Source organism: Pelophylax lessonae (assembly GCF_965119305.1).
Source record: "Pelophylax lessonae genome assembly, chromosome: 1".
NCBI classification, from domain to species: Eukaryota; Metazoa; Chordata; class Amphibia; order Anura; family Ranidae; genus Pelophylax; species Pelophylax lessonae.
This window is the reverse complement of record NC_138768.1, coordinates 251,000,804-251,016,217: the sequence shown is the minus strand read 5'-3', so window position 1 is coordinate 251,016,217 and position 15,414 is coordinate 251,000,804.

Sequence of the window (15,414 nt, the reverse complement as noted above, 5' to 3'; positions counted from 1 at the left end):
TAAATACATATTCATATTTACACTCCTGCACTAAACGCAATACAGAATTCCATGTATACTCCTGTGTTACACATGTATTCCTTAATTACATACACAATGCTGTATTATACACACATTCCTATACTATACACAAATGCAATTTAGAATTACAATAATACAATAGGGCACTACACACACACAAATGATTGGCCTTGAACATGCAAAGCTGCACTATACACACAATTTGGCATTATACACACACTCTTCTTCACAATGCAAATCCATTCCATGCACAATTCAATATTATACACATGACAACTAGCATAGAAAAGACATATTATCCAGTATTCATTAATAAATTTGTATTTATTCAAAACTTTTTTTCCGCAGGAACTCAAAATGCTTAGGAGGCGAGGCAGCCATCTTGGGCATGTCCCGTTGAACCAATTAACAATCTTTGGACTGTAGGAGGAAGCCAGGGCACCTGGAGAAAACCCATGCAAACACAGGAATGCATGCAAACTCAATGCAGATGGTCAGGATCTGAACCAAATGCATACACACTGAAACTACCTGTAACCATTTCCCATATGCTGATGCATGCTGCTGCTCCATGTCTTTTCCATTACTGCAGAGGATTACCCATATGCACAGCACAGAGAGAGCTGAGACTGTTACCAAACTCTGCAGCTGTTCAAGGAAGGGAAGCTTAAGGCAAAGTAGAGAAGGCCTTGGAGTGTATAGAAATATGAAATATAAAACAGTCAATAATTTGGTCACTACAAGCACCAGACCTCTTTTATTCATATCAGTATCTGTAAAAAAGGAAACTGTGACATCCCGGAGGGGAGTCCATAGTCACTCATTAAGCATCGCTCAGGGCTCTTGAGTTTGAGATGCACCCTATATTTTAGTGGCACCACTATGGTCACAGCCCCTTAGATGTAACACTTTTATAGAGTGTGGTGGGCAAGGTAGCAATAGGTTCTAATTTGAGTTCTGTTTTAAAACATAGCAGAGTTTGCCTTTATCTAGAGTGTAGCATTTTTCTTTTTGAGTTAAGCTTGATAGATAGGTGCTTTTTTCAACCTGTAACATTATGTTATCCACTTTTTTATCCATTTTTTATAGATTAAAAACACAACAGATCAAACAAGATAATTAGGGGCTACCTATCAAAAAAGAAATGAAAAATGATATAACTACATTCCACAAAAACATTGCCAGGAAAACTGTGTTCAAGCCCATGCTCAAGCCCTGGCATGCGCATGGGCACAGAACGGTCCATAGAACTGTAAACAGAATGAGCATGCATGTTTTGAGGACTTTGACGCCCAGTGGCCTATTTAAAACCCTACAGGACCCAGGATCATTGCTGAGTGGTCATTAGCTCCTACTGCTTATCCCTATACCTGCCCGGCTTGTTGACAATAATTTTTCTTAAACCTATGTTGCTGACTCTGGCTTGTGACCTGAGCTTGCTTCCTACCTGCTGTTCCAGTATCTCCTTTGCTTGTTGTTGCCACCCTCTGCCTGTCTGACTATGCACCTTAGATCCTACCTCTGCTTGCTGACAGCTTGCTTGCTTCAGCCTATCTGCTACCAAGATATTCTAAACCAGATCTCCTGCAGGCACATGTGCCACTCTGTGACCATTATCATCCCAAGGAGAAACAGGACAAGAGGTGTAAGGGCAGCCCGCTCATCAGCTTGGCCTCAACCAGGTACGTGACACATATGTCTACCAGAGTACAATTTGGTATGCATCAACTAGTCATAACAGCATGAAAGAAAGGACCGAGCACTAAGATAAACTTAAAAAACTCAATCACCCAGCGCTATCAACTCATGCAACAGTAGTGCACAAATAAATCACTAAAACTCTAAAAAATAGCAGCCGCCTAATACACAGTAAATCTATATAAGGTGCGTATCAATGAATCAATAAGCACAAGCAGCGCTGTTGGTTAAACACTAAAATGATACATGACACAAGTCATATAGCTCTCAGGTGCATAAAAATATACACAGTAACAGTAAATGTAGCTAAGAATATCAGAGTCCAATATAGCTCTCAGGTGCGTCAAACTAAGCACAATGACAATAAAAATGAATTTAAAATTGAGAGTATCAGAGTCCAATATAGAGGAGTCCGTCACCAACAAGGCTTCATATATGGGGTCGTGGGAAGGCTAAAGTCTCAATGTGAAGACACAGCTGCTGGATGTATACCTCCACCTCACCGCGTGCACACACCCCAAAATATACACTCTTACCAGATAGCTCTGTTAGTATCGCCTGTAGCAAATATCTCTCTCATCTGGACTCTCCTGGAACTCCAAACTCTGTAGGAACTGCTCACAGCTGCAATATCCTCAAAGTGGTGGTGCATAGGAGGGAGTAAAAATGCACATAGGGCAATATTGTTTGGTCTAAAACAGTGCACCTTTATTAAGAAATTCCCCCTCTCCCATTACACTTACATCATGTTAAACTTTCAGTATGAAATAGAAATACATTTTTATTATTACAGGTCAAGAATTGTGAACTTTGAGGCCTCAATTGACCTTCCTACATATTGAGTCAAAACCCTTTCAGTTTGAAACACACATTGCGTCCATTGTTTGAGATGGTTTTGTTTGCATGTACCTTGAGATGAGAAGCTGTGTCATCTGCCCCCGAAAGGAAATTGTGTTTGTTAAACTTTGAATAAGAGAAACCAGAAAGATCATAAAACTATGTTCGGGCCATGAGACATTTTATCACACAATGGCCGAAACTCAATTTCAGGATAACACCTGTGTTCAACCATCCACCATGCAAGTAAACTATTGTTTCCACCCTGAGAAGACAAACAAAACTGTCTGGACAAAGACTAGAATCTGTCATTTATTTACCTAAACACCAACAGGGGGGTAAAGTTGTTGGAATCTACACGGAGTCAAATAAACATTGTCACTTAGATTGATGAGAACTGTAAATCTCAAAATGAATTTCATAAAATCATAAACTGATATCTTTGCCCCATCATATACAAAAGGTGTTATGGAACTATGATGTTATGACAACCTCCTACTGAGAAGTACATTATATTCTATCATATAGTAGTGTCAAATGGTCAGAAATTTCGCCCATATTTTATAATCCAGTCCCAAATCATGAATGTACCGTTGTTAACATAATAATGCCTAAATGGATAATACTCTGATTGGAAACAACCCATGTGTACATATACAAGCTGTTGTGTATCAATATATATAACTGTATATGTATCTATATAATTCTTACTGCTACTAATTGAAATCTTGGGTTAAAAAGTAAAATCCAATATATATATATTACATAAGATATATTAAATATTAGAATAGTGTTACCAAGATTAATTCTTTATTCAGATACCTGGTGGATTAAGTGGACATTCCTCCCACTGGGTTTGGCTTATGATAATGTTTACTGCCCTTTTGTTCAACACAAAATAAAAAGGAACCAGAGATGTAATAGGATACACAAGACACATCACATTTTGGCCAATATACATCACACTTACAACATACACGCTATTACAATCATGCATAGACTCATCTACACAGATGACTCCATTTCAATCCACCATGTATCTGAACCTTTGAGGGACGCCAAACAAAGCTCCTCCCTAATTGACCACCATCTTGGAAAAGCAGCCATCTTAAGGAACCTGGTAACTACTATTCTAAGCTAAGCGGCAATTTTAAATATGGTAATTATGCCTTGCTGTTATTTGATTATTATTCAATATTGTTTATGTACTTCCTTAAATGTTTACATTTCCTATTTAAAGGGTAACGAAAGTACAATCCCAGCCGTATAAACCATATGTAGATTTTTCTCTAAAGAGATGATTTTTGTTTTTATAACATTTTTATTAATATTAGATTTAACGCATATTGGCGTATTAGTCTCACGTTTTGCATGGTCTATTCTCACTTCATCTGCAGTGGAGTGATGGTCGGACTTCGCATTGCGCAGACTATTGTGGTCTGATTATATAGAATATTAATTTATGGTTCATACTACACCTGGGAAAAACATAATCTTGCTTTATTTTACTTTCATCGTTTAGCTAAATATCACATTGCATTTATCGTTTTAAGTCTGTATTTTATGTAAGGTTACCTCTTTATGTCACTCAAGTATGATCATTTATGGTGAAAATATGTCTTGCGAATAAATATTCTTATATATATATATTCCCTACTGTAGACTGTTTCACTAAGATTGGTATATGCTTTTAAAAAGAAATTAATCGATAAAAAAAAAAAGAACTCGGGAAAATTGCGTGGTATACTATGAATGTCTGAACAAAATTGATTGGGTTTTTTTTTTTTTTAGTTATTAAATTATTTGCCGTAATCGGCTGGAGGCACTGCGTCATAATTCTATTGATAGTTCAGACATCGCCTTTTAGTAATAAATTAAAAATAATCAGAATAATATTCTCGAACGTATAAAACGCACAACATATTAAATGGAGGCACTGCTGAGATATCATTAATTTCTTACATATGCCAATCATAATTTTGATCATGGTGACATAATTAATAACTTTGCAAAAAAAAAAAAGAGAAATTTTTTTAATAATTTTTTTTAAATTATTTAATTGTGAATATTGATAGTAATGCCCTAAAATGTCTACATAAGGTAAGGTTCACGCTGCCAACTCTGGCTAGATGTCAATCCCACAGCCCCAGTAGATTCGGCACAGATCTAGAATATGTAGAGACACCTCTTTTTTTTTTTTTTTTTTTATTTCTCCTCTCTTTGTCTGTAATTTTTTTTTTTTTTCTTTTTTCTTTTATTCAGGAATCTTAAAGGTACAGACAGGCTATTACACATAATCTTCTACATGTTACATATTTTTTCTGTCACAACATACAATATAACTTCTTCCTTTATTATAAATTCAAGATCCCTTATTTTTACCCCTTTTTTCCCTTTCCCCTTCCCTCCCAAGCAAACAATAAAAACGAGAAAAAAAAAAAATCTATTCCTGTGTATAGAGATGGTGTTCCTTTAGTTATTATCTTTTCTACCTCCTCTTTTCTTCCTCTTTCTTTCTCCTTTCTTTTTCCTTCCCTCCCCTAATTATTTTACATATATTGTTTCGCTTCTTCCGAGTCTAGGAAGTCAGTCCATGCTTTCCAAATTTTCTCATATTTTCCCTGCTTATTTTGTGTTGTGGCGATTAGTTCTTCTAATCTCCTATTATCCTCGACCCTATTTATCCACTCTCTTATTGATGGGGGTTGTATTTTTTTCCAACTACCCGGGATGCCTACCTTAGCCGCATTTACTAGGTGTGGTATCAATGAGTTCTCATATTTACTTGCTGGTATATCCGAGATATTCAACAAAAAAAAAGGCTGGATTCTCTTCTATTTCATATTCTACTACCTTCTGCACTATAGATCTCACCCCTGCCCAATAAGTTTTTATCTTAGAACAGGTCCAAAAGATATGATATAATGTGCCCACTTCTTTTTCACATCTCCAACATAAGTTGGATTGGTTTGAAGACCATTTTTGTAATTTCTTGGGCGTAATGTACCATCTTGTTATAAGTTTGTAGTTCATCTCTTGTATTTTAGTGCATTTAATTGGACTGAAGGTAAACCTCAATATCCTCTGGATCTGTTCTTTTGTCAAATTACAACCTAGGTCTCCCTCCCACTTTCTCACCCAGGGTAATTCTGGTTGATCTTCTGGGTCTATCAATAATCCATATGCAGCCGATAAAGTGCGTGTTAGTTTCCCTGGTTTTACGCAGGCCTGCTCAAATCTGGTTAGCTTCCTATCAAACTCTTCTGGTTTAGGTATGGATCCCAGGTAATGGTATAATTGCATAGCTTGCCAAAATGGCAGGTTAAATGGGCCTTCCTCATCCATCAGTTCAGTCACTGAGGGCCACTTTTTTTGTATTAAGAATGATGAAGCCTGTATCTGCCCCTTTTCCCTTAATGATGTAAACCTTTTGCTATCTAGTCCCAACGGGAATAGGGGGTTACCTAGTATTGGGTATAGGGGAGATCTCTCTGTTGTTAATTTGGAGTATATATTTGGTCTCGTACAGATACGCAACGTGTTCCCTATTATTAAGTGTTGTTTTAAATTTTTGGGTAGGTCCTGGTAGCACCATATAGCTCTTTTCAAATTTACATCCGTTTGCATTTGTTCCAGTTCTACCCATATTTTCGTCTCTGCATTATGCCACCAGTCCCAAATCCTGCCCACGTGTGTGGCCTGATAATAAGCTTTTATGTCTGGTAGTGCTAGGCCCCCTTTATTTTTTGGGAGGGTCAATATCCTCCATGCTATTCGCGTTTTCTTATGAGACCAAATATATTTTGAAAATAATGAGTTTATCACTACGAAAAATCTACTTGGTATCCTAACTGGTAAGGCCCGGAGGAGATATAAAAATTTTGGGAGTACAATCATCTTCAATAGGTTGCACTTACCAAACCATGACTGCATCCCCACATGCCATTGTTCTAACAGTTTCTTAGTCATTGCTATCAGGGGTAAGAAGTTGAGATCGTATACTCGTGACAATTTTGTTGGTATATGTGTCCCCAAATATCTCACTGCCGTTTCACTCCACTTAAACTCATAATTATTTTTCAGTGCTTGTATTTGAGTTGATGTCATCCCCACTCCCATAGCTTCTGATTTCCCGAAATTAATTTTCAAATTTGACACTGCCCCATATCTTTTGAATTCTCGTATCAAATTTGGCAGTGAGATATTTGGGTTAGACAGTGAAAATAACATATCATCCGCGTAAGCGGCTATTTTAAATTGTTTTCCCTTTACCCTCACTCCCTCAATGTCCGGGTTCGATCGGATCTTACAAAGAAAGGGCTCTAGTGACAGGGCAAATAGGAGGGGTGATAATGGGCATCCTTGCCTGGTGCCGTTCTTTACTGGGAACGCATTTGATATTAGGCCATTGGCTTTCACCCTAGCAACTGGATTTGTATATACTCTGGTTATCCTATCTAGCATCGAATTTCCCATCCCGATATATTTAAGTACTGCAAATAGATAAGGCCATCCAACCCGATCGAAGGCCTTCTCAGCGTCGGCGCTTAATACCACACAAGGGATCTTTTTCTCATTTACTATATGTATCAGGTTGAGTATTCTGATGGTATTGTCTTTTGCTTCTCTTGATGTCATAAAGCCTACCTGGTCTGGGTGGATCAGTTTTGGTAATATTCTTGCTAACCTATCCGCTAACACCTTAGTAAATATCTTCAAATCTACGTTCAGCAAAGATATCGGCCTGTAGCTACCACAGGCCGCTGGATCTTTGCCTTCTTTTAATATCAGTGAGATATGTGCTGTAAGTGTGTCTCTACTCAATGTTCCATCCAGACCTGTTGCATTATACAGTCTTACTTGGTAGGGTCCTAGAATATGGGATAATAGCTGATAATATTGTGTTGTCAGACCATCTGGTCCTGGTGCCTTCCCTGGTCTCATTTTCCTTATTGCCTGTTGTACTTCCTCTAAACTAATTTCTTCCTCTAGGTATTCCCTGTCCTCCTCTGAGATTTTGGGTAAATTGGACTGATTTAGATATCTTTCTATTTCCCTTTGTGATGGTATCTCATTATTTAAATTATATAATGAGGCATAAAATTTTTCGAATGTCTCCGTTATTTGTGTTGGTAGAGTTTTTTTAATCCCCTCCGATGTTACAATATTGGGTATATACGATCTCAACTTCTGTTCCTGAACTGTCTTGGCAAGCAGTTTCCCGCACTTATTTCCAGCTTCATAATTTAATTTACGGCCCCTTTGTATGTTTGCTTTAGCTTTGTACTGTAGCAAATCCGTGATCTGCTTTCTGGTCATAGTCAGGTCTGTATATATGCTATTCGTTGGGGATTGTTTATGTTTTATTTCTAACACTCTAAGCCTTTCCAGTAACTGAGACATCTGTTTATTTCTTTCCCTCTTTATACGTGCCCCATGCTTAATAAGGGTACCTCTAATTACTGCCTTATGGGCTTCCCAAAGGGTGCCCATATTGCAGTCATTTTGGTCATTGATCTCAAAGTACGTATTTAATTCCTGTATTACTTCTTTTAATATCTCTTCCCTTTGTAACAGGCTTTCGTTCAGCCTCCAAAACTGTCTTTTCTGTGAAGAGTTCTCTGTTAGTTTATATATTATTGCTATAGATGCATGATCTGACCAGGCGATATTGTTAATAGATGATTTTTGGACTGCTTGTAACTGCGCATGTGGTATCAAAAAATAATCTATTCTCGAATAGTTTTTGTGTACTGTCGAGTAAAACGTGTAGTCTTTTTCATCGGGATGTTGTAGTCTCCAAATATCGATCAACTGGGATTCGTGCATTATCTTCAAGACTCGTCTACATAGTCTAGTGGAAAGTACCGAAGTCCCTAGGGAGGTATCTACAGTCGGTATCAATGGTATATTAAGGTCCCCTCCAACAATCAGTTGTCCTTCAGAGAAGTTCCTTAAGTTGGTCAGGGTCTTTGATATAAACCTGTCTTGTCGTTTGTTAGGCGCGTATAATGTTGCTAGCGTCACCTGAGTTTCGCCTATCCGTCCTTTCAAAAATAGGAATCTTCCCTCCGGGTCTTGCCTACTATCCTGATAAGTCCATGGGACATCCTTTGCTAATAATATTGATACCCCTCTTGATTTTGTCTGTTCGTTTGTGGAATGATATGAATAGGGATAAAATCTATTTTTAAGATATGGTAACTTATCTGTCTTAAAATGTGTCTCTTGTATTAGTGCGATATCAACTTTCTGTTGTCTTAATTCCCCTAATAGCATGTGCCTTTTTTCTGGTACATTTAATCCCCTAACATTATAAGAGATAAGTTTTACCTCCTCCATCTCTATTTACACAGGAAATAAAAAAAAAAAAAAACCCCTTCCCTAACTAATTGGCAGTCGAGAGGGTTCGGTCCCTATCAAGGTCCTTCTCCTCTCTCTGTCAATTTGGATAGTTACCCTATCCTTATCTCACACGGCGTTGCTATATGCAACTTGTGTGGATTTCCTAACTAGGGGACTACCCCGGTGTGATTCTTCCTTTCCCTTCCCACCTCCGACCCCTTCAATTTTGCTATTAAGGGGAAGCCGTTCCGGGGGGGGGGGAGCTGGGGAGAGTTCTGAAATAGTGAGGAGAGAAATAAAAAAAGGAAAAAAAAAAAAAAAAGGTCTCCTCCTCATTTCCATTGTCTTCTCCCCTCTCAGCCCCCTTCCCGTCTACCCCTTGATTTTTACAAATATACTTTTACTAAACCCGAGATTAGACACCTATCCTTTTTTCCTCGTCTTAAACTGTCTTTATATCCTATTGATAAAATAAATAAAAAACTCCTCCTTCATGTGGGCTCTTTACACGCCATTGAGACAGTTTCCTCTTCTTAATTTAACAACATTTAATATAGTTACCAAAAAAAAAAAAAAAAAAAACCCAATCGTGTAGATTTTTTTAAAACATAAGGGAGGGAGCACCCCCTCCCTAATTTATCAACATATAACTTTGATACTTAGTGCTAACTCAACATAAAAAAAAAAAAAAAAAAAAAAGAAAAGAAAAGGCCCAATCGTGTATATTTTAAACATAAGGGAGGGCACGTCCCCTCCTTAATTTAGCAACATATAACATGAATACTAAGTGAAAACTCAACATTTTCAGTGTAAAAAAAAAAAAAAACCCCAATCGTGTAGATTTTTTAAGGCATAAGAGAGGGAGCATCCCCTCCTTAATTTATCAACATATAACTTTGATACTTAGTGCTAACTCAACATTCCAAAAAAAAAAAAAAAAAAAAAAAAAAAAACCCAATCACCCAATCGTGTAAATTTTTTAAGGTCATAAGGGAGGGAGCACCCCCTCCTTAATTTATCAACATTTAACTTTGATGCTTAGTGCTAACTCAACCTTCCAAAAAAAAAAAAAAAAAACCCAATCGTGCATATTATTTAAACATAAGGGAGGGCACATCCCCTCCTTGATTTAGCAACATATAACATGAATACTAAGTGAAAACTCAACATTTCAGTGTAAAAAAAAAAAAAAAAAAAAAAAAAAAAAAAACCCTCTCTCCGTTAAATTAAGTCCATTACATGGGGAGGACCCTTTTCCCTATCCCAATTGTTATTTATTTTTCTCTTAGTACTTCTTCCTCCATACTCTCTATCCCTTTCTTCTGTCGCTGAGGGTGTTCAAAAGCTTCTTCCCTAGGTATGCGACTCAGCCAATTGGCGACCTGTATGGGTTCCGTCTCTATGAACCGGAAAAATGCATCACAATCTTGGTGTGATCTCAGGATAAAAGATCTGCCGTCTCTACGGAACGCTGCATAGAAGGGGAATCCCCATCTATAAGTACATCCTGCCTTTCTGGCTAGTTCCAACAATGGTCTGAGAATCACCCTTCTTCGCAATGTTCCTCTAGATATATCCGAATATATCTTAACTGGCCTTCCTTCTAATGTTATATCCTTAGCCTCCCAAGCTGGTCTCAAGATCATCTCTTTGTGTATATAGTGGTGTATTCTGCAGATCACATCCCTAGGCCATTTATCTTCTCCCCTTCTAGGGCCACCGGTTCTATGGATCCTCTCGATTTCTAAATTTTCTGGTAATTTGTTTTTGAGAACTTGTTTAAAAATCTCCTTCGCAGTCTCAGCTAGTTTGTCATGGTAAATAGTTTCAGCTATGCCTCGTAGTCGCAGGTTACTATGGCAGCTTCTATTTGCAATATCCTCCAACTGTAACTGTATTGCGTCTTCTGTTTCTTTTTGGTTAACACCTTTTAACTCCAAAGCTAGTAATCTTTCCTTTAATGAGTTAATGGATGTCTCCTCTTCTACTAGACGAGCTGTGATATCCTGTATATCTTTCTTTACCTCCTGTATTTCTTTCTGATGTTTTTCTTCTATTCTACTAATCATTTGCTCTATGTCTGCCCTTGTCGGTAGTGCTTGTAACATTATTTTAAGCTCTGAGTTCTGCGAGGCAGTTTGTGTGAGTATACAGGATATTGGGGTCTCTTTTTGACTATTCATTACGCTGTTGACCTCTTCTTCTACAGAGGGGGTGGTTTCTAATGAATTTGGTATGTCACTGGTTTCTGGGCTTGTGAATGTCAATTTCACCCCTTTGGAGGATTTTTTGCTATTGAAAAACCGGTCGATTTCCCCTTCAGTTTTACTTGTCTGGGTTTTTCCTACTTTTCCTGCACTTTTTCTTCCTTTTCTCCTTTTAGCAAGTGTCATCTTACTTTCTTATCCACTAGGGGGCTACAGCCTTTGCTCTCCAGAAATACTTCACAGTGTAGAATTTTCTTATCCTCCTTAAATTGGGGCTCGGTCAGCTTATTTTGAATTGTCCCGGCCAGTCCCCTCTATAGATTATTAGGGTATAAGGTCCCCTCTCAGGTTTCTAATGGTTAACACCGTTTCTCAGTAACTTAATCTCTTTCCCAGAGCTGTGATTTTTGGTAGTCTCTCCTAATTTATTATGTTTAAAGACTATGCACCATGTAAATCACTTCATCACACTGCAGTTTTCACGTATTTAAAGTACTCACAGTTCTCCTTTTTTCTTGACCACTATGCTAGATTTCAGATTTCTCCCGTCTTTCCCTGCTATTAAGAGGGGCAGGGTAAAGCTTTCTTTACAGCTTCCTCCTTGCGTTGTTCAGCTTTCTAGCGTCTCTGTTGCTTACGGTGATGTACTAGTATAGTGGTACACTAGCGCAATGGGGCAGTGCCTGGCGGTATAGCTGGCGGTAACCACCTCTCCCCTCTCCACCAGCCTTAGTCCACAGTTACCCAGCCGATAATTAGCAATGTCTGCTCTGCCTCTCCCGTCCTCCGTCCACCACATGCGATGTCAACGCCTGCGGCGGCTCGCTCTTCCACCTGGGGCAGTGCAGAGACCGTTATGTATGACGGCTCACTCCTCCGTCTTCGGCTCCTTCCTGTTCCCAATGTAGGGACCTAATGTCCGTGGCGGCTCACTCCTCCGCCTAGCGGGACGGCTCAATCCTCCGTCTGTGGCTCCTTCTGATCCTAACGCAGGGACCAGTATCTGCGGCAGTTCAATCCTCCGCTCCCGGGTCTCTCTCTATGATAGCCGACTCCCCTATGTCTCTCCTCGGCGTCTTCTCTGCTATCAGCGTCGGAGGTGCATTCGGCGTCGGGAAGAATCACTAAGCACGTCTCACATGACGGCTTCCGGTCACGCCCCCCTCGTAGAGACACCTCTCTGAGTCTAAAATGGTGGTATATGTATAGGCTAGTTGGAGTCATACCAAAATCCTCAGAAAAAGTCGGGCCAAAAATGGGCACCAGACGTGGGTAGAGGAAAACCTGATGTATGAACTCACCGAAAGCTTCTCTAACCCCAAAGACGTCAGGAAGCGTGATCACATACTTTTAGAATCATGGCCAATCTTACTGTATCTCTGTGAGGAACTGCACCATAAGGCTCAGCAAAAAGGAATTTAGTAAAGTTCTAATCTCCACTCCAAATAATAAGAAGTGAGATAAGGAACCTCCTTGAGCAGGTGAAAGTGACCTCTATTGGGACACATAAGTTAAGAGAATGTAGCGTGAAACTGCAGGAAAAAGTAGAACTGTGGCAGAAGTTTTATTCAGAAAGCTGTAATATAAGCAACCATTTGAAAGAGCAATGTAAACGATAAATGCAATAAGTAGGAAGTTTTGAGCAAGGAAAATTTTTTTTTTTTTTTTATTAGTGGAAGTTGCAGAGTAACCAGCAGTTGAAAATTAAGTTGCCGAGTAACCAGCAGTGGAAAATGTATAAATAAATAAATAAAAATAAAAATGTAACAGTTCCAGTAAGGACAGGAATTCATCAATAAATAAATAGGAAAGTTCAAAAAGGTTATGGTGTCCATACAAAAAGGGTACTGCTTATCAGTCCTGCATTATAAATAAAATGAAGTAATTAATTAGACCCAGATATGACTCCCAGTCTGATGGTCATGACCCAGACAAGGGGGGAGAGTCAGGCAAAGAGTCCACGTCCTACCCCAGCCATATTCCTAAGATAGGAGGGCAGAAATTGGGCAGCCATGCATAACTAGATATGAGTCATATCAGGTCACCGCAAAATGACTAGCACCCCTAAAAAGATACCACACACCTCCAGAATTTAAAAAGTTTGTTTTTAAAAGAGTACTGTCCCAATTTTTATTAAGACAGGGTCCTTAGATATTACTAATCATCTTGAGGCCTACGAAAACAGCCTATCTGTGTTGTGCCTCAAGGATGTAATTTAAAAGTCGGCCCACCAATAAAAAAAAAAAAAAAATGCTTACCGCTGCTAGAGCTGCTATATATAATTTAAAATGTACACAGTACCAAAGCCACTGAATTTTTGCTGTACTGTACTCAAAAGTGCCTAACACCCTTCAATGGAGGAGCCTGAGTACAACCATCCAGAATTTAAAACCCTGTGCTTTGAGGCATCGGCCAGGTACATAAAAATAAGTTTGGCCAGGGACTACAAGTTGGGGTGTTCACTGGAATGGTTGGCAAAAGAGAGCGACAATTTGCACCCCATCCAACAGACCAGTGAATACAAAGAAAGGCGTGAGCCTATCACCAAAATTGTGGCAGGAACACACCTTTCTCCTCAACCTTAACATTAAAAAAAAATAAAAATAAATAAATAAAAAGGAGCAAGATTTTATACCGGATACCTCAAGGAGGACACCGGACACCCCACAAATAAGGAGGGGGGAACAGAGGCCATTTTAGGATTTCCTTCCAAGGGGACAGGGCCCAAGGTTTAAAAGAATCTCCAGGGGGTATCCCCAAAGAGCCCAATTCACCCTTGAGGATGGAAATCCTCGCTATGCCCAAAATCCTCAACAAGAGGGGGGGACCCCACAAATAAATAGGAATTTGCCCCACCTTAGGGCTCCCCAAAATCCTCGGGAAGATGAAGAGACATTAAGGCCCAGACCCCGCCAGAACCGAGCAAATGGTTCTGATAGGGATCTGTCCCATCTGTCTGTACCCGAGAGACATAGACACCGCAGGAGGCGGAGCCAAAAATATATATATAAAAAAAAAAACAATAATTCTATTCTGAAAAGGTTTTTCAGCAGAGTAGATGCCAAGTTGGATCGGATGATCACTTGGTTCACTCAGGGCACTGTAGCCCAGAACTAAAATAATTCCTCTTTAGGAACAAATCTTGTGGCCAGCCAAAGACCACAAAATCCTTAAATGCCCAAATAGCAAGGGATCAGAGGGACACACTGAATGGATGCATAGGAGACAGAGGTTCTAACACCATTTTATCCCCAGGTCACAGTATTGAGGATCCTGAAATCCATACCCGGGATCTTGGTTGTTAGATAATAACTACTCTCCTATTTTTCAGTGGTCACTTCATCCCTCTGACTCAAACAGGTCGCTCAAAGCGGGCACATTTCGAAAAATCGCCAATGGCGGTGATACAAGGAGGATCAAACCCTAATGACGTAATGAAGTCAAGAGGTTAAAGGTGGTATTACGGTAACCAAGAAGAATCCTCAATGCCAGGTAGTTTTGTTGCCTACCATGATTTGCATTGATGCCCCAAAGGGGGGATATTATATATATTTTCTTTTCCTCCCAAGTAGAAGGTAAATTCTAACAAAAATAGTATATTACTGTTCAATTGTTCAATGTGTGGTATCCATGGTGATGAATACGTCCCCATGTTAATGAGCCCCAGAAGTCAGTCTCCCCTGGGAAAGGTTGCATATATAGTCTCACCATCCATGGTGGTCAGATAAAAGGCTGATCACACGATGGACTAAAAGGAGGACTCTGAGGAAGCTCAGGATACCAACCTCACATTGAAATTCCAACTAAAAGTTATGGCTGAAAACTGTATGTATCATTTTCTCATGGAACCCATTTTCCTTTATAGGACTAAGAGATCCAGGAAGTAAGCAGGAAACCGAGAGTCTGATGTATCTGAGACACCCGAGGGGGGGTACAGTGTGAAGGACCCCGGGATACCCCTGATGGCCGGTCTACCAAGACGAAACCGTCAAGACAGCCAAAGGCAAAAATGCCCGGAGAAATCCACATTCCACTGGCCAACAGATGATCACCCTTGGATCCACACCTCACTCGGAGTCACCATGCTTATCTACTGAAGTCACTACACCTACTTGCAGGCGTCTATAACCCCATTCAATTATTCCATACCCATCTACAAAGCTGTCAAAGTCCGATTTAAGCCCTATTTCTTCAAAAGTTCTGCCTTGGAAAAATGTTTCAAACGGCTACGGCAATTTTCACAATTTTTCCAAGAGGGGGGATTTGTTAAACTTTCAGTATGAAATAGAAATACATTTTTATTATT